Raw genomic sequence first — 22,052 nt, 5'->3', positions numbered from 1 at the left:
CATTATTCCATACAGTTGTTGTTTTTGGTTCCTCACACCATTGACTACAATGAAGGATGTATAAGATCCTTCTTCAATCATACACTACTAGAAATTGTCATATACCTACGACGAAAACCGTTGGTAAAAGTTAAAAAAAACCAAAGGTTGATTGATGTTAGAACCTTCTCCCAACAACGATTTAGAGATCATCTTAGAGTTTAGGATCTAGGGAGTATCTTACCCAACCTAAGCTTAGTACCAATTGTAAGTATAAGATGAAAAACTAAGAGAGGGCTGAATTAATTTTCTATACAATTGAAGATTTTTTTGCAACTATAAAACAAATAGAGTATAATACAGCGGAAATGTAAGTTGCAGAATATCAAAGTAAAAAAATGAAAGTAAAGAGAATAAGGAAGAAAAAAGATGCACCAATTTTTATATTGGTTTACCTTCTTATCCATTTGAAGACTATAACTAGTCTTCTTGCTTACACAAGAGATTTTATTGATCTGATGAGTTGTAATTACAAATCTCACCATAAGATTCTGAGTAAAGAACACACTCACCATAATCTCATAATCTTAGAAGAATACTTCTTCCAAACATATCTATTCCTTTTTCCACCATACCTTAAGATGAAAAGCTTATATCAATTTGGCAAAGATGAAGAATGTATCTAGGGCTAGTTTGCATAAATGATTTAACACTTACAGACTTGCAATTCTCATGGTCTTTCACTATGAATAACACAATATGCTCAAGTATTTAAGTGTATGAAAACTTCGAATGAAACACTTGACAATAACTCAATTTTTTTTTGAAAGTTTAACACAAAGTATCTTGCATGAGTGTTCAATTTTTTTTTAAAAGTTGTATGAAAGATTGGTGTACGAAATGGAGTGTCTAAGTGCCTTTAAATAGGCTTCTGATTAGCCATTCTACTCCTAAATAAAGGTAGAAGACATTTGGAATGAATATACATTTTGGATGAAAGTTGTTCAGTTTAAATTTTAAAATTTTGGTGTAAAAGCTCTTAGTAACCGATTACTCTATTAGATAACTGATTATCCAAAGTTTTTGCCCAAATGAGTAATTGGTTACTCCCATGAATAATTGATTACTCTATGTAGAAAATGCAGGGTAACCTACTACTCAGCTTGGGTAACATATTACTTCGTCCCAATAACTTGTTACCCACTTTAAGTAACTTGTTACTTATGTCTAGTAACATATTACTTAGGTCAAGTAACAAGTAACATGTTACTTAGATTTTTCAAAATTATGTTCATATTGGTTCGAAGTTCAAATATGTTTCAAAAAAGTTTTATTAACTTGAGCATATGGTTAAAAATAAATAAAAGACTTATGAAAGAAATGCATATCTTAGAAGACTATAAAACAATTTGAATACTTGATCTAGATTTAGCATTTTTTCTACGTCTTCAAGATCTTCTTTCTTTATCTTCTTTTTGGTGATTTTGATGTTTTCATCAAAACCATATCAAGATGAGGAGTAAAATCTTCTTCATACTTTCATTCTAGGATAACCTTAGCTTGAATATAAATCTTAATGGATATTACAGTACCAACAAAATGTGCAAGGACTAGTATTTTATATTTGTTGACCAATACATAATTACATATATATTTGTTGACCAAATTAGTATTGCTGTTAATAAATCGTCATTTGAGTTACATATAAGAGGGTGGAAAGCAAAAATCAAACCTTAGGTAAACCTCAATGTGCTAAAGCAGATTAGCAATCAACAAAGCAAATTTTATAGTAATTTCTTTGGTGTGTACACATCAAGCCTTTTGTATCAGGTGCTTCTTTATTCGTTGAAACACTTAAAATGCAACATTTGCCTATTATGTGAATTCTGTGAATGTATATCCATGGTAATTTGGCTTTAATTTTCTTGTTAATGAATGATAATTTTAAGATACTTAAAAGTGTAATGTTTGCATACATACAAATGAAGGAATGACACATCCCATTAGAGTTGGATTCTTTATTGGATACTACTTCTTAGGTGGTAATAATTTCATATAAATTGAAAAGTATCACATCTGTTTATAATAATTTCATATATATGACTGTCTTTGGCTGGAAGAACAATGGACAAAGGGTGATGATGATTGTGAAAAAGATGAAGAAGCACCATAAAGAACATTTATCAATTGTGTCACTATAACATTCTTCTTTGGAAGGGCATATGTTGTATTATTGTTAATACAACTTTTAAGATATTAATTGTAAGTTATGAAATTCTAATTAGTAGTTTTCTGAAAACGTACAATATTGTAACTTTTAAGTAGGATTGTGATAACCGGATCGGACCGAACAGTTCAATTGGTTTGTCCGCTGACTAGACTTGAAAACAACTTTTGGTTTTTAGTTTTAACCGTATAAGCGTGAACCGCTTTGAACCAGAGAAATACTTGTTCGATCGCGTTAAATTCGGTTGAACTGGAATAACCCGGGAAGTGAACAGGACGGTTCACTTAAAATTTAAGAAAATAGAACACTACTTTAATTTTTTTTTGTACTCCGATCCAAAAAAGATATAAAAATGTTATTTCAATATAATTATACATAAATACTAATTATATAAAATTTTGTATTTATATATAACTATATATTTATATATAAAATGATAAATTATATATGAAATCGTCTGGTCAAATCAGACGGTTTAAGCGGTTAAACCTAATACGCGACTTCTTCCATTTTAATGTTCGGCTTGGGTTTTACAACATTGTTTTTAAGACGAATCTAATATATAAGTTTAATTTTAATTGTCTAACTATTACTTTTATTTCTAATGTTTTTTATGAAAATTTTGTATCTTTTGCAGCTGTGTATATAAGTTACAATCGTTTAATTTTAATTGTATGAATTATTAACAAGTTTCTATTATTATTAAAAATTTATTTCATTGAAGTCGTATTTATTGGCTGTTAACAATTGCAAATTTTTTATTCTTTTGTTGGCATAAATGATTGAACTTTTGAGACATTTAATTACCGCCAGAAATAAATTTAGTATATACTAGTGATTTCACCAACGTTTAAGTAAAAAATAAGTGTGGTGAGAACCAGACCGTACTGAATGGTTTGACTAGTTTGATCGTTGACTGGACTTGAAAATAGTTTTGGTTCATTATTTTAACTGAGTGAGGGTTGGAACGCTTTGAATCGGAAAAATTCCAGTCCGACCCTGTTAAACCTGGTTAAACCAAATTAACACAGGAAGTAACCGAACGGTGTACTTAAAAATTAAAAAAAATGAAACATTACTCTGATATTTTGTTTTACTTCAGTTCAAAAAAGATGAAAAGACATTACTCCAATGTAATTATACATGATTATTAATTATATAAAAGTTTACATTTGTATATAATTATATATTCATAGATAAAAATTACTAATTATGGATAAAATCACTCAATCAGACCAAACAATTTAATCATTTAAACCGGTTAAACTTAATAAAAACCTTTTTTGATTTTACATCCAATTCGGATTTCATAACATCGGTAAAAAGCTGCGAAGAAATTATTTTTGGTGAGTGTAATTCTAGCGTTTATTGTAAAAGCTAATAGTGTTGAATTACTGACAACAATGAGATTTAACACCTCAACCAATCCTACAGTTTTTCATTGTGAATTCTTCTAAAACTGTACAATAGAAAATATAAAATTTTCTGTGAAATCCGAGTTCAATGTCAAACCAGAAGAGATCCCATATTAGGTTTAACCAATTTCAATAATTAAATTGTCTACTCTGACTGGGTAATTCTATATATAATTAATAATTTTTATTTATAAATATATAGTTATATATAAATCTAAAACTTTATATAATTAATAATTATGCATGGACCATAGTAAAACAAAATATTAAAGCAATGTTCCATTTTTCTTATTTTTAAGTGCACCGTCCGATTTATTCCCGGGTTAATTTGGTTTAACCAGGTATAACACGGTCGGATCAAATTTCACCGGTTCAAAGTGGTTTAATTCTCATTCAGTTAAAACTGCAAACTAAATCCATTTTTCAGTCCAGTCAGTAATCAGACCGGTCGAACCATCCGATTCTCGTAACACTGAAATTTTCATTTCAAATATGCTTATCACTATTATTATGATTGTTGTTATTATATGGAACGCTTATTATTATTATTAGATTATTATACTTATCATTATTATAATAATGATTATTTTTATTATATGGTGCATTTAGTATTATCATAAATTATTAATTTATTATTAGTAACTATGGATTTATTATTTATTATTATTTAAAAAATTCCTTGCAATTGTATAACAGGTGGCATAAATATGTTATTTTATTATAATTTTATGTTCAACAAAACTAGCCATGTGATAGTTGAGTTTAAGCATATGAGAAAGATTCATCTGCAAAATGGATAATACTTTTATGGAGGGTGAGTTTCAGAATCCTACCACCATATTGCCTTATATATATATATATATATATGTATACATTTTCCCAACAATTAAACCTTGTGGTAAATAATTCCTTTGGTTCAAGATACGATATATATACATAGCACTTCATTTTTTAATGAATGGAATAACTTTATTATTATGGAAGGTTATATTAAACTCAGATAATTATTCAACTAATATTATACTTTTGGAAGAACCTATTTTTATTTGAGCTGATGAAGCAGATTAGCAGGCATGAGATTTTGGATTTATGATCTAAAAACCAAAACGATGCTAATGATAAAATTAAAATAAAACTATTTTAGTATAATATCATTTCTTTTTTTAAGCAAATGGTGCAACTACACCCGACAAATATATTAGATGAAGGAAGATATAATAAGAAGTTACATTAATACAAATGTATAGGCAGCAACTCCTAACTTATTCCAATTATTATTAGGAGAGTTAATGAAAGAAACATAACACTTTCACTTCAGAATGTTAATCTCAATTTCAGAAATTATTTCTCAGGCAATACCCACAACCACATTTGCATTGTCCACGGCGACATACTGTTTCTTGAACTCGACATGTAATGGGACAAGTACAGTTGACACATTCACTCTTATCCTTGCAAGGTATAATTCTATCCTGAGAAGTTTGACCTACAAATTAAAGTTGCATAACGTATTAATTTGATATAAAAAATGATTTTGTATATACTATGTGGTTACTCACATGGAATAAGAGATCTTACCATGAACAACATTCCCAGCGAGAAGCACAACCAAAAAAGCTAGCATGATAACAGACTTATCCATAATTATTTTAGATTTGTTGGAACAATAAGTGCGTGCACCTTTGATGTGTTTATATCTAGGCTAGAGAGGATAATATAATATTATTAACTCATATAAAGTCAAATGATATTGTTTTATTAGTAGTATTAACATATTTATAAGTTAACATATTATGTTATTAATTACTATAATATTAAATTAATGTAATAATTAAATAATATTATGTAACTAAATATTACTGATTCATATAAATGAAGTTAATACTAGATATCATTAATATTATATTAATTTAATAATAAAAAAGCAATATATTTGTGCGTTCACATGGGTCGTTCCGTGTTTCTTCTGTTAAAGTTAAATTAGTACAAAACAAAAACATAAATTAAATTATATCGAAAAATTTGAAATGATAAAATTAAATGACATAACCAATATTTTTTATATTGAATCTTATTAATATTGCAATTAATATATTATATTATTAATTAATATAATATTTAATTTTATTAGATATTATTAATATTATATTTAGTTAATAATGTAATATTAATAATATTATTGTTAATTATTTTATTATTAGTTAATATAATATTAAGTTAATATAATATTTAATTAATATTATGTTACTAAATGTTATTAACTTAGGTTTGAATCATATAAATTATTTGAGTCAATATAATTATATGTTAATTAACTCATTAACAATTTACAATTATTATATTATTTTACTTAGATAAATAATATAATATTATTATATTGTTAACTTTATAATAACTAGGGTCATTGGGAGAGATGCATAAAAAGGGAAATTGTCCCCAATGCTAACAAGAGTGGTAAATAAGATGAAATAGATAATTTTAAATTTTTGATTGAGTGAGGAGTATGAGTGTTTACGGTCCATTTGGATTAGTTTTTAGATAAAAAATGATATGACCCAAACACATAATTTTTTTTGATCGACAATTGTTAGTATGTTAGTTGTTAATGCATGTTAATATTTTGTTGTAGGTGAAACTCCACCCTCAACCTCCTACACCCTACCATCAAACCACCTTATAACTCGCATTTTTTGTTGATGGTGTGACTCGAACCCACAACCTCCTGCACTCTATTTCTTACGACTACCCTCTTCACCAACATCCCACCTTATGACGACCCAAACACATAATTGATATTCAGTCTGGTCTAGTCGGTCTATTTATATTAAGATATCCGATCGAATCCGATCCAAATAATATATGTAGTTTCGGCTCGGTTTCGATTAGTTTTTTATATAAAATTATAAAATTGCACATATAATAAAATCTCATAAAAATGACTAAATAATATTAAGCATAAAACAACAATAAAAATAGTGTTCAACAATATCAAAACAATATTAAAAAATATACAACAATAGTATAAGTAAACTACATCATAAAATAGTAAATAACAATAAGACATTAATAATAAAAGCAAAAAATGTCAACATCAACAACGAGACATCAATAATAAAAAGACATCAAAACAACAAGATAGCAAAAATACAAATCTAAACACCAGCAACATAATTTTAACAATTAGAAGTGTTTCACCGACATTAATAACAATAATACTTTCAAAGTAATAAAATTGGTTATAATACACCTAATCAAAGTCAACACTCGAATCCTCTTCATTTGGTTGTGAGATTGGTTTAAGTTCTATAAAAGTGTATTAAATAATCAATATGATTAGAAGATAGTGACATATGTGTATTTGTGTGTATTATAGAATATAACAAATATAAGAGAAGTGCAATTTTGGAGTTATGACTTAAAGATTAAGTTTGAATGACACTTAAAAGTATTACAAACTTAAAATTTATAAAACCAAAATCCGGAACAGACCAATCAGTCTTTAAAAAATAAATCCAACGTGATCCAAACATATTCAATTTTGTGTGATTTGGACATGTTAAGATACCAAATAAATATAACTATAGGAGCATATACCCATTCAACCTTAACAAATACAGCAAAAAAGAATATTACAAATGGAAATTGTGAAATTAGGGATTGAAGAATAAGAAAAGAACATTGAAAGAGGATGTTGAAGTGGTATAAGAATTTTTAATTTATTTCTATTAATATGTGTATTTAGGAATACCCAATAAAAAATAATTGAGGATTAAGGAAAATAAACCTGGGAAGCATGAGTCATGGCCCAAAAGGGGAAAATTAAGAAAGGGTGAGAATATTTTGGCACAAAATGGAGAAAATTAAAAAACCTTGAATGGTGAAGTTTTAGTTCTTTACTTCTTTTTAATATAATATTTGAAGTTTGGTTGAATTTATATATATTTTAATTTCACATTTTTAATGATCATAAGTTTGTTTTTTAATTATAAATCTAATTTAAATAGTTAATTTAGATGATTCAAAGTCTTAATAGGAAGTAGCAACAAGAAGCCTTTAAAATGATTAAAGATATTACTGTAGTTGAATTTTTTTTTTGCATTTTGTGAAATCATAAAATAATCAGGCGACAACATGTGCAATACATGTCGTAATTGGAGCAGTGATTATAATCACAATAGCCGTAATTGCAATCACAACTACAATTCAAAATGACAAAAATATATATATTTATATTTGTAGTATAAGAGTTTTTTACATTGTCATTGTATTTTCCACCATTTGGTTTTGTAGAAACAAAGCTAGATTTAATGATATTGAAATCAGGCTCGCTAAAGTGATGACAAGAATCAGAGTAGACATTGCATTCACTAGAAACTTTAGCAAACTTTGTGCGAAAAAATCATTGATAGAGTTCAATTTGCTGAAAGCTTTCAAAATAAAAGGTAACTATAGCAAGACTCCCTCAATCATAGAGGTCATGTGTAAGGCTCCTTCTCTCGGTTGGGTGAAAGCCAATTCGGATGGTGCAACTCCTGGTTGCCCAGCCCATGCGGGAGGGGGGGGGGATTTTCAGAAATAGTTATGGAAAATTCATAGGGTGCTTTGCATCTTACTTTAATATACAAAACTCTATTTATGCAGAGTTGCTTGCTGCAATATTGGCAGTCACAATAGCTCATTCAAAATGTTAGAGATCAATATGGTTGGAGTGCGATTCAAAAGTGGTGGTGGACATTTTTCTAGGTTCCAAGCCGGTTCCTTGCAAGTTAAGTAACTTCATGAACAAATACCGACAACTTATAAATTCTATGCAATTTACAGTTAGCCATATTTTTAGACAAGGCAATGCTTGTGCTGATAAGTATTAAAGATATATGATAGGTTATTTTGGAAGATGATAGTTGGTTAGAAAGTAAGGAATTAGCAAGTTAGGTTTATGTTAGTTACTTGCTTTACAAGCTTCCTTTTCATTATTTTCTCTTGTATAAATAAGTCATATTGGCTCACTTCTTATTCAATCAATTCAATTCATTCAATGAGAATATTATCAATCTTTATTTCTCATTCTTCGTTCTTTAAGTTTCTCATATGTAGAAGGATTCTAAAGGTGTCACGAATGTTGATGCCGTGGAACTCCTTGAAGAGGTGAGTGGTGGAGGAATTCATACCTTGTTTAACCTTTGGTGGTGATGTTCCCACTAAACCCATCATTAAGCTTCCCACAAACAGAAAGAAAGAGAAGGATCTTATACTACATGAGTTATTGTTAGTTATTCAAATTGTGAACCACATCACATGATGCATCTACATTATTGCGGTTGTGATAATCACCATAACCAATGGCAGATGATCTAAAGAAAAGATGGGGCAATTGCCCCTTGAAATGTTTTTAATTTTTTTTTTTTTTTACATTTTTACCTAAATAACACATTTTATATCCCATATATAAAATGTGTCGTTCAATGTGTCATTTTCTATAGAAGACCATAAAAACAATTAATTATTAAACTTATAAATTATAAAATATATTTTTTCAATCAATTATGTCAAGTGACACATAGAGTAACACATTTTTTGAAACAACAGATGTATTATATTTACCTACATCCAAACGACGTCTGTCTTTATGGAGATATCCATTGGAGGCCACATACTTCTTTATTTTTAGTTTGGTAAATAAACATACTACAACTTGTATAATCCTTCTAAAAATTATACACAATGTACGAAGTTGTCTTATACGTATAGATGTTAATGTTACTTATAATAATATGATTTCATTTGAGTTCTTACAGATATTACACTTAACGAAAGAGATTATATATGTATTGATAAAATATTTCCTAATGATATTTATATGTCATTTAATATTGGTAATATATGTATTTTTGTCCAAAAATTGTCAAAAATTTCAATGAACAAGAGAAGATTAGTTTCGAATATCATTTTCAACATTTTATTCTTGGTTTCGCTAGCCATTCAAGTTTGAAAAACTCTCAACCATATGTCGTTAGTTATACCTTGCTTTATCAAGTTATTATCTTATCTTAACTGTTATAGTGCAACTACTACATAAATATCATTTCCAGCAATAAAAATAACCAAATAAAGTTACATAATAAGATTGAAGATGAATTTCTTATAGACAACATAATGATTTATATTAGGAAAAAAAATAGCTGAAAATTTTACATATGATCTAATTATGTATGTTTCTTTATATTTTTTGTTACACAATTAACTTTAATTACACATTGTTAAAATTTAGATCAAGATCTGCCACTGCTTGGAACATTAATTTTGTTGTTGGAGATTTAAATTGCAGCCAAAATGCCTTTTCTATTCATTGATTTTTGGTTGTTTGATTGATTTGGTTATTGAGGAATGATGTAATATTTTAGGCCAGGAGTTTAACGCTTGTTGAATTCAATTAAAGTGCAGTCTTGGTTATTGTTTTATTCCAAATCCAACTACACTTTGTTTTCTTTTACTAATTAGTGTGTAGATCCTTAGATGTGTATTTTGGGTTATTTGTGATTGTTGCCCTTGTATCTTTGTTCTTCTTGGGTTAGCACCCTTGTATTTTTATTCCAATTATCTTTCTTATAAAAAAAGATCAAAATAACATCAAATATTATCTTTAATAGCCTTTTAACCTATTTTCCTCATACTATAATATATAACCCTAAGGCAATTGGGTGAGAAGATAAAATTAACCTTCCCCATACAAACAGACATTTACTGCCGCCAAAGAGACGATGAAAGAGTGAAAACCTTGTCTCACTCCACCTCACTTCTTCTCATCATAAGGGTTTGAGTTCTTATTCAATTTCTTTTCTGTTCACCCTCATGCATTGTTAATGATGCAAAGTACACGTACTTTTCAAGGCTTTTGTTGCATAAAAGCAAACTCCTACATAACTTAAGATACATGTTTGTAGAGAGAAAAGAAAAAGAATCATTTATATATGTCCCCTTTATTTGTGCCTCTAGTATGAAAAGTGGGGTATATTAATGACATAACAAGAAAATAATTGAATCACAAACACCAGAAAAGACTATTGTCTTCACTTTTGTATATGTTAACACTAGGATCTATCAATTTCCTCTTTTCACATAGTCTATAACTCATAGTGGATTAAGGGATAGGGTTTGATCAAATGGCAGAGCTTTTTTTATTTACTCAAATGGTAGGTGAGTGTAGATTGTTATGAGTTATGATTTTGTAGGAGTCAAATTTTTGTGGAAGTATTAATCTTAAAACTATCAATCATCTAACTGATACTTTTAATCTAAAAAGGTGACTTTAATGTTGATTGTTTATAAAATAGGTTTTAAGGTTATTTTTCTAAAACAGTATAGTAGGTTAGATATATATACTGTACACATTAATAATAAAACAAAGTACTATGTGTTTTATTTTATTTTTGTATGTGTAGTTATGCATGCTACTTTTCTAAATTGTTGACTGGTGTTGGATTAGTTGTTAGATTTATCGTAGAGTAGAATTTGATTTGTTGTATTGATTATTACTGGCATGTGTATAAGAAAAGATTTTATAGTTGAAGGTGATGATGAGAGATATAGTTTGTTTGACAAGGAGCTTACGCTAACTCAAATGAGGGAGAAGACCAATGTGGTTATATAGTATTTCATTGAAGTTCTTATTTTCGATGCCCTCTAAAGTTGGGGAGTCTTATAGATTAGGAACTATCATGAGAACTTGTTTTTCATGTAAGAGTCCTTACTTTTTCCATGTTGGTGTATATAGTCTTATATATTTGATTTGCCGATAATATATGTTTATGAATTTGTTTTTGTTTACCAAAATGTGAGATGCTCACTTATGGTATTACATCGTCATGAAAGATCGTTAAATAATTATACTTCAATGTATGTGAGTCTTTATGATAACTTGATAATTATTTTATATGTGTAATTGAATATTCAGTTTATTTTATATCTTATTGTTATTATATATTTTGTATTGTTTGTGGCAAGGTTGTAATTTGGAAATATCTCAATTGCAATTAATTTGATGTTGATTTATGTGTTTGTATGAAAATACTGATTTGAAATTAGGGCTTCATTGGACTTGAGAAAGTTATAAGTTAGTTGTGAGGAATATGAGAAACTTTATATTGGGATTAAACATAAATATTAAGTGTGATCATGGAAAATAAATAAGTTTGTTGGATTAGAAAAACTAGTGACTAGTATGTTTTTTTTTTAACAAAGGTGTCAACACACCCGAAAATATATTAGTAAAGAAAGACCATTACAAGCCCCTAAACCTATAATTAGGAAGCAACAACAAGTTTCTATGGAAATCATGCAACAAGAATGAAGGAGGGGACTCCCACCAACAATCCAATCTAGACATTACACCAAAATTGGCAAGCTTATCAGCACAAGCATTCCCTTCCCTAAAGATGTGCGATACTTGAACTTGCATATCCATCATTAGCATTTTGCACTTGTTCATGAGGTTACTTAACTTCCAAGGCACCGGTTTATTGCCCTTGAATATGTCCACCACCACGGTTGAATCACACTCTAACCAAACAAATAACCAACTTTTAGAATGAGCTAATTAAATAGCCATAATTGCAGCTAGCACCTCAGCAAAGATAGAGTCTTGAATGCTGAAATAAGAAGCAAAGCAACCCAAGCACCTTCCCTTATCATCCCTGAAAATAGCACCACTCCCTGCATGCCCTGGCGATCCGTAAAAAAGAGTGAGTAAGAGTTAGTATTTTGAAAAAAATAAGAAAATATGATTTTGGTTTTATGAATAGTTGGAGATAAAACTTTTAAAATATTTTGCTTGATAAAAAGATAGGTATCTTTAAGTTCCCTTGGTGACCGAGGATGGACAATGGAGTTTGATAAAAGCCTATGGTTATTCATATACTTGAAAGTATAGTGATATTTGAGGTTTTGTCCAATGATATTTGATCAGTAAGTTAGTATTTTGAGCTTATCCTAAGGACATGACATAGTAAAAAGGCATTGTGGCTAAGATAACTAACTTAGATGATGTTTTTCAAACATTTGATTGATTGAGATCCTAAGGTTATTCATACACTTGAGAGTCTAGTGATATTTGGGGCTTTTCCTAATGATATTTGCTCACTAAGTTAACATATTGAGCTCATCCATTGGATTTGGTATGATAACAATGCACTAAGGTTGATATCACTAACTCAAGTAATACTTATTGAAATAAAAATTGAGATACCTTGACTAAAATACTTAATAGGCTAACTTCGACCAATGTGCATGCATTGCATTCTTCTAGTTGAAGTTGGAGAAAATAGAAAGATATGGTTATAAAAATATTTGTGGATTTGGATAGGGGCGGTATAACCATGATTTGTCAAGAAACTTTGAAGGATTGCTTGGGTGGGATAGTTTAGTAAGAGTCTGAGTTCATTACCCATTTAATCAGGATAGTCCTACATGCAAACTAAGTTGCCTCTGGCACTCCCTTGCACATTTCATGATTGGTAGAGAGGATTGCTAAAACGGATTGGGCTTGACACATAAACACTTCTCTTAGAAGAAATTGAAAATAATTGATATTATTTCTTTCCATTGTTAAGGAAATTTGTACTCCCAATTGCATTCCCACTAGAATCTTAGTCGTTGGGCATTTTGATGGAGATTGGTTGGTCGACATACATATACATTGCATTAAAGAGAATGTTAATTGTGGATTTGAATATCCTATTACGTAAGACACTAAATTCATGCATCATTTGCATATATTTGACATTAGTTGGTTATATTTGTGTTATAGGTTGTCTCATTTAATGTTATTCTCTATGAAATTTCATGTTTTATTCACCATAGTTGGTTTTACACCATTTTGTTCTTTTCTTTTGTCTATATCATGTATACGAACATGTTTGTTGCAGTTGCACTTTGAATATTCATTGATGAATATACCATAAGAACCTAGTTGATGTTTAATTAAGTATATTGTCTATGTTGAGATTATTGACTCTGATATAGGAAAAACCTTTTGGTTTTTCTGAACAAATTTTTGTTAAGACACATTTTATGAAAGATTATTTTAGCACATATGATGTTTTTTATAATTATTATGTTTATAAAATTTTAATTAATGATTTTCTAAAATTGCATTATTCAAAGGGATGATTAGATAGATCATATTGAGTTTTGAGCTAGGTTGATCGTAATGCCTCGTTCTTGGAGTTAAGATAATGTTTGGTGTTTCTACATTTCGAACTTGTTAGTCAAAATTAGTTTTAAGTTTACTCTGATTTTCTAAAATCTTGAGTTTAACTTTCTATAAGCTTTCACCATATTTTCATAACAAAATTTTAATTTCTTAGTTGCAAAAACGGGGTGTCAATTAATGATTTTCTAAAATTGCATGAAAGGGATGACTAGATAAATCATATTGGATTTTGAGGTTGATCGTAATGCATCGTTCTTGGAGTTGAGATAATGTTTGATGTTTCTACATTTCAAACTTATTAGTCAATAGGAGTTTTAAGTTTACTCTGATTTTCTAATATCTTGAGTTTAACTTTCTATAAGCTTTCACCATATTTTTCGTAACAAAATTTTAATTTCCTAGTTACAAAAATGGGGTGTTATATAAATATTGTTTAATAATTAAAATCTATCATATGAGTGAAATAGGAAAGAAATGGATAGAATGAAATTTATGTGTTTTTTAATCAGATTTGTAATTTATTTATGAATTAGTATCTCATTTAATTAGTATGGCATATAAGATTAATGTTGAAATATTAATACCAGAATAGTAATATCAAAGAATTATTGGAATATACACTTATTCCAACACAATAGACTTAGAATATGATAGAATCCTTATTATGGGAATTATTAAAAAAAGATAGGATAAAATATTATAGTTGATTATATTAAAATTTAGTATTGATATTATATTCTACAATTTTCTTATTGTAAGATGATGACACTTGTATGGTCATCATCATTTTAGGATCTCTTTATTTTCTTTAAATAGTACTTTGTTCATCCATAACGAAGGAATCAATGAAATATGAACATTATCTTCTAGTATTATCTCATTCCTTAGGAATAGAATAATTATAGCTTAATTCTTTGATAGGAGGAATTTGTTTCCTATGAGAATAGTAGTGAAATGTATGCTCACACTTTATTGGAAAAATAATTAAAGACTTCAAAAACTCCTTCTTCTTAAAAGAGAGATTGGGATCATGAGTAATCCAAATTAAATTATAATTCTTTTATAGTAGTCTTCTTTGAAATATTGATTTTAGTCCTACATTTTTATAGGATTTTATTCCAAATTTTTAATATTAATTACTTTTATTATCAAAATATCTTTATTAGTTAGAATATAATGGGAAAGAAAATGTAAGTCATAATAATGACTAATTTTATAAAAATATGTATAATTATTATCATATTAGTATAAATAACCATCTTAATTAATATCATTAATTAATTCCCGTAGAATTATTAAAAAGACATATATTTTATTAGTTAACATGATTTAGGGATATTAGTTAATATGATTATTTTAATTAATTATGTCAATAATTATATATTTTATAAAATTAATCTTCATATATTATGACTTAATTTCTCTCCCACTACATGCTAATTAATAGATATATTCTGATAAAAATAAATTAATATGTTTCAAATTTTGGAATAAAATCCGATAAAAATGTAGGATTTAAATCAATATTACAACGAAGATATATATAAAACAGAAAATAAGAATTTATTTTGGACCACTCAAGATCCCAATTTCTCTTTTAGAATTGGGAGTTTTTAAATTCTTTAATTATTTTTCCAATGAAGTGTGAGTATGCATTTGACTAGTGTTGTGATATAAAAACTGTATCGTGTCGGCCGGTTCGACTGGAAAACTGGTGAATCAGACTCTTAATTGATGCGGTATGAATGTTGAACCGACCAAATATCAAAATCGGTCAAAACTAATTGAAAACCGGTCAAAATCGGTGAAATGGACGGAATTTAACTAAATCGGCTGGTTTATACATATATTTTTTTAGAAAAAAACTTAAAAATCATTACAAGGTGACCCCTCTTTCCAATCTTTATTCAACACTTCAAGACACATGCTTTTAAGACATATGTAGATTACACATTTTGGTTCCTAACATTGGTGTGTAATCTTAGTGATATTTGTGTAATCTTTGGAGTAAACACTCTAAAGGTAGGATTTGGTGCAAAAATGGAACATCGATATTAAACAACTTTAATTCTTGATGTTAAATGTTAAAACTACAAATTTATTTGTTTTGTAGGGTGTGTTACGAACTTGTATCATTTATTTATTTTTTGCGTTTGTTAAGTAATACTTTTGGATTGATATATGTTTTACAATTTAGACTTTGAATTTGTTAAAGACTAAAAGTTGTTTGTTTTTGTGAATTTTGAGTAGATTATGAATATGGATTATAAATTTGAGTATCTATCTATTTGAATTTTTTTTGTTATAGGTTTATTATATAAATATAAGTAGGTATGTCCAGTTTAACCAACATGTAGTTTAATTACTCAACTATCAGTTGAACTACTGTACCACTATATCAGTACCCTGACCGGTTTGATAATCAATATGTTTTAAACAATAGTGGTTCTAAGTCCATTGTTTTGGAATAAATGCATATTCTGACCAATGATGTAAAAATTGTACCGTACCAGCCGGTTCGACCAGAAAACCGATAAACTGGACCCCTAACTGGTACGACATAGATATTGAACCGGTCAAGTATAAAAAATGGTCAAAATCGATCAAAAACCAGTGAACCGGAAGGTATTTGACTAAACCGATTGGTCTATACACAAATTGTTTTTGAAAAAAAAACTTAAAAACTCATTACAATGTGATCCATCTTTCCAACTCTTCTTCAAAACTTCAAGGCACATGTTTCCAAGGCATACTTAGATTACACCTTTTGGTTCTTAACATTTGTGTGTAATATTAGTGACATTTGTGTAATCTGGGAGTATCTGGAGATAAGATTTGATGTAAAAATATAATCTCGATATGAGACACCTTTGCAACTTGGTGTTAAATGTTAAAACTCCAAATTTATTTGTTTTGTAGAGTGAGTTGTGAACTTGTGTCATTTATTTATATTTTGCGGTTGTTAAATGATAATTTTGAATTCATATATGTTTTGTAATTTAGACTTTGAATTTGTTAAAGACTTAAAGTTGTTTGTTTATGTGAACTTTGAGTAGATTATGAATATGAATTATAAATTTGAGTATCTACCTATTTGATTTTTTTATTATAGGTTGTTTATATATATATAAGTATGCATGTCCGATTTAACCGGCAAACGGTTTAATTACTGAACCACTGTATCATTATACTAGTACTCTGACCAGTTTGATAATCGGTATGGTTTTAACGACACTAATTCTTCTGACAATCATTTACATGTGTTGTTTAATATTTACATGCTAATTCAAAAATAAAATACTCCATTGGTATCCTAATTAATATTCAATTACAATTCCAAAGAATGACTATTTGAATTTGATTATTACTATGACAGGATTAATATTTCAACACTCATCTTACATGTCTTACTAATGAAATGACATATTAATTCATAAATAACTAAAAGTGAAAAAAATTCTTTGTTTGCCAAGCAAAAAAAATAACTTAAGTGAAAGCTAATTAAAAAACATTTTAAAAAATACAATGAAGTGGTCCGAGTTAGATAGAGACGGTTTAAACTTCACTCTCTCCATTTCACTTATGTGATAGTTATCAATTTTTAAGCAATATTTAATTTTTATTTTAATACATAGGTAAATTATTTGGTGGCTTGAGATCATTACAATTTACTCAAGACATTATGAGAATCTAAAAGCATACATTTGCCCATGTAAACTTTTGTTGTTTTTTTAAAGTATGTTGACTCACATCAATTAGTTTATTTGACTAATAATAAGTTTCTCATTGATTTTTGGTAACGGAAGCTTATTTCAACAAGTGATATATTTTTAATTTGAAATTATTATTTTAATAGTATAGTTTAAAGCAACTGAAACTGTAAATTTATGTTTTTGCATATTGTTTCATTTTGAACTTGTAGTATTATACTTGCGATTTTTTATACAAGAATTACACATTATTATGTACTTTTTATTTTAAAAATAATTTAATATATAATAATTTTATAATTTATTTTATATGAAATAAAAGGAGGGTCCTACAAAAAAATTCTTAAATAAAATTTTAATATTTCTTGATGTAAAAAGTTCTTATAAAAGAACATTCATGCTATTATTTTTTCGTTCAAAATATAAAAATTATTATATATAAATAATTCCATCTATAATTATATATGTTAAATACTATAAAATATAATTGAACTTACTTATCACATTCTCATAAAATTTATACATACTATATTGTAGAAAGCTAATATTTTATGTGGCAATAAACTTTATTATTTTCTGTTTTAAAATTTTATTTTAATTATTAAATATTCAAAAATATATATTAAATTTATATATTAAATAAGTAGCATATGGAGAGATAAGGGTGAGAGGAGCGCTATCAAACCTTCCTAATTACCCTTCTTAATTAAGACATGTAAACAACATAGAAATAACTATTACGTATATAATAATAAGTTTATATTGAATTGTATTTTGCCACCTATTTTATTTGTCCTTTTCATTTGACTCGTGGTTAAAAGACTACTGTTTAACACTATCCCGACTAACAAAAACTACATTCTAAAAAGTAAACCTTCATGCTCCAGACATTTAACAAACATCACAACTATGAGCATCACCTTTACGATTTTATAAACAACTTTGGTGGATTAGCTCCTTAAAGCTTTATACTGTAATCGAATACATATTGTCAATTCCTTTCCCCATAAGTTGCTCGTATGATGGTATAAGGTCTAATTAGATCTCCAAAATGACCATAATTTAAAAGTTTGATTCCTGAGAGCGATACTTGTTGGGAGTAGCAACATACTCCCAAAGTGATTAATTTATTACTCAAAGAGTGAAAAAACATTCTTAGTAGTACAAAATATATTGTGAAATCCTCCCACTCTAAAGATGAAGAGGATGAAGCAATTCATCTCACCTTAATTGTACAATTCATATTAGTTAATTCTTATCAGTTATCATTATATGGTGCATTTATTATTATTAATAGATTATTATACTTATCACTATTATTATGATATATTACATTTATGATTATTAATAGATTATTATACTTATCATTATTATTATGATATATTACATTTGTGATTATTAATAGATGAAAAATGATAAATCATCATATTAATTTTACTAGCCACAAAAAATGACATATGTCATAAAGTGATACTTTATTTAATAATGATTGAATATAAATGACACGTGTCATTTTTAGGTCGAATGATATAATATTACTCTTAATAAATTATTGTTTGAGTTTATTATCTACGCATTGGCAGTATAAAAATTTATACACTATCATTATATTATCCACCATTAATTATATTTTATTTAGGAGATAGTTGATACATTGACAATGTAAAAAACTCTTACGATATCTTCACATGCATCCTTTTCTATTATTCTTTTATTATTAGTAACTATGCATTTATTATTATTATTAAAAAAAGTCATGCATTTATTATTATTATTAAAAAAAGTCATGCATTTATTAAAATATTAAAATAAGTAAAGGAGGAGAGTTGAGAAAATTGATTGGGGATGGATGGCAAGGTTGGAGGGGTTTAATATTTGGTAAGTGTGATTTCTGTGATTATTACTCGCCATTGCAAGACATGTGGCAAAAATATAATATTTTTTTATAATTTCTTCATAAAATAAATAGCCACATGACAGCTTGGTTGAACCTTAACGTGTGATGCAACACATCTAGTATTTAAATATCCTACTAAATTCTCTTATTAATTTTCTTACTCACAAAAAAAATGAAATAAATTATAAAGTAATACCTTATTATTAATGATTGGTTTATAAGTAATAAGTATCATTGTTTTGTAGATAGAAAGATTTAATAAGAAAATATATCATTATTCTTAAATAAATATTTTCCAAATGGAAAAAAAACATACTTACTTTGGTACACAGTTTTTCCAACAAACCATGTGCGGTAAATAATGTGAAGACATATGTATTCTGATAATTAGTTTAAAATAAAGCCATGCTTTAGACAATTAACCCATTCTATTTTGTGTAATGAATAAAAAATAAAAAGTATCTCTTGAATTTGAATAGTACTAGTAAAATTAGAAACATATGATTTCTTGGTTCAAGATAAGTACAAGGATTATTGTGCTTTCTTTCAACACAAAACGAAAACTCCTTAATTTCATATCTAAACATGTGAGGTGATACGATATATATACTTAGCAATTACTTTTTATTTATGAATGGAATAACTTTATTCTATAGAAAATTATATTAAATTCACATAATTTTTCGATTAATGTTATACTTTTGGAAAAACCTATTTTTATTTAACTGTTGAACCAGATTAGCAAGCATGAGGTTTGGGATTTATGATCTTAAAACTAAAGCGACACTAAAAGATAAAATTAGAAACAAAAAACTATTTTAGTATAATATCATTTTATTCTTTGGAAAGGTAAACATAACTTTCACCATGTTAATCTCAATTTAAAAGACTTTCTCTCTCGCAGTAACCGCAACCGCACCTGCATACCCCAAGTAAACATCGTACACTTTTATCTCTACAATGAATGGGACAACTACAGTTAACACAATCACTGTTATTCTTGCAAGGTAGCATTGCATCCGGAGAAATGTGACCTGCAAAGTTGCATAAAGTTCGTTTAATAAAAAATTGATTTTGTATAAATTTTGGGGTTACTCATGTGGAATAAGAGAGATCTTACCATGAACAACGTTTCCAATAAGAAGCACAACCAAAAAAGCTAGCATGATAACAAACTTAGCCATAATTGTTTTATATTTGTTGAAACAATAACAATGCACCTTTGATGTGTATATGTCTAGCCTAGGGATGATGCTCTTTTATATTAGTAGAAGATTGCAATATGCATTGAATATGAATGGCATTGAATAGAAATGACTAAGTTTCAAAATCTTTTGCCACAAACAAAATAAACATTTTTTTATACAATCAACATATCTCTCACCTTTTGGTAAGGAACTGATCTCTTTCGAGATTCATGGATACACTTCCCAACAAGTATTGTTCTTAGAAATTGAACTTTTGACCTTTTGGTCACCATGAGAATCTAGCGGGCCTTTACGAATGCACCAATGATTTGTTAGTCCTTACACAATTAGACCAACACCTTATTAATAATCAGAATAATTAATTATAACCAAATAATTAGATAATTAATTATTGAGTAAATTATACTGATACCCCCTGAGTTTTAGTGAAATTACATAAACTACCCCTCACTTTTTTACACCTACACAAACCCCCCTCATTTTTATACTTTCATTACACTGACCACCTCTGCATGAGAAATAAGTGTAATTTTGTGAACAAAAAAAATGATAAATGCAATTAAATTAAACAAAACATGATATATTGTGGAGACAAGTCCAAATAATATATGAGTCGATACGTCTTTATTATTTTTGGTTCGTTACGATATAGTATAAGAGTGATTTAAATAATATTTTTTTAGAATTGTTGATGCATTTTGTAACATAAAATAATAAAAATACAATAATTTGTATATTATTTGGATTTTTCCTCACAATATACCATGTTTTGTTTAACTTAATTGTATTTATCACATTTTTTGTTTAAAAGATTACACTTATTTCTCATATAGGAATGATCATTGTAACGAAAGTATAAAAACTATGGGAGGTTTGTGTAAGTGTAGAAAAGTAATGAGTGATTTGTGTAATTTCACTAAAACTCATGGGTGTCAATGTAATTAACTCTTAATTATTTAGGTATTTCAAAAGCATTCGATGAGAACCATGGGTATTTTTTATATAGAAATGAAATATATTCATTATTAGACTAATAAGTCTCTAATAAGTCACTTAAACTGATTTTTATTTTAATTTTAAAAAGGAAGCAAAAATAAGTGAGGAATATGAAAAGAAATATCATTTCTTAACTTATTCTTGATTGCAATTATTAGTGTATTTTACAAATGCAACTCAATGAAATTGATACGAAATTTATTTGAATTGTTTATTTTCATATTGGAACTTTAGTTTATTAGTTCATTGTCCAATTTTTTATGAAGTCATATCTCTAAGGATTTAATTTTTTATCCTAGTAATTTAATAGTATAAATATAGATATTATAATAGTATTCCAACTGTTTCTCAACTCAAAGGAACATAAAGATGTAATATGAGTAGTAAAGTCATTATCCAATCATCATTAAAAC

The 22,052-nt window shown here is 27.7% G+C and overlaps 2 long non-coding RNA genes across 2 annotated transcripts; both read right to left on the bottom strand.

Annotated features, from left to right (window-relative positions):
* LOC109356126 lies at positions 4,972-5,322 on the bottom strand. The gene is made up of 2 exons (XR_002108709.1): positions 5,177-5,322; positions 4,972-5,088 (listed from the first exon to the last, which is right to left on the bottom strand). It is a non-coding gene; the product is annotated as an uncharacterized LOC109356126 (long non-coding RNA).
* Positions 20,235-20,707, bottom strand: LOC109356127. Its single transcript, XR_002108710.1, has 2 exons — positions 20,556-20,707; positions 20,235-20,469 (listed from the first exon to the last, which is right to left on the bottom strand). It is a non-coding gene; the product is annotated as an uncharacterized LOC109356127 (long non-coding RNA).

Source organism: Lupinus angustifolius, chromosome LG09 (genome assembly GCF_001865875.1).
Source record: "Lupinus angustifolius cultivar Tanjil chromosome LG09, LupAngTanjil_v1.0, whole genome shotgun sequence".
In the NCBI taxonomy this organism is placed as follows: Eukaryota; Viridiplantae; Streptophyta; class Magnoliopsida; order Fabales; family Fabaceae; genus Lupinus; species Lupinus angustifolius.
The sequence above is the reverse complement of the archived record's forward strand: the minus strand, read 5'-3'. Positions and strand labels throughout refer to the sequence as shown.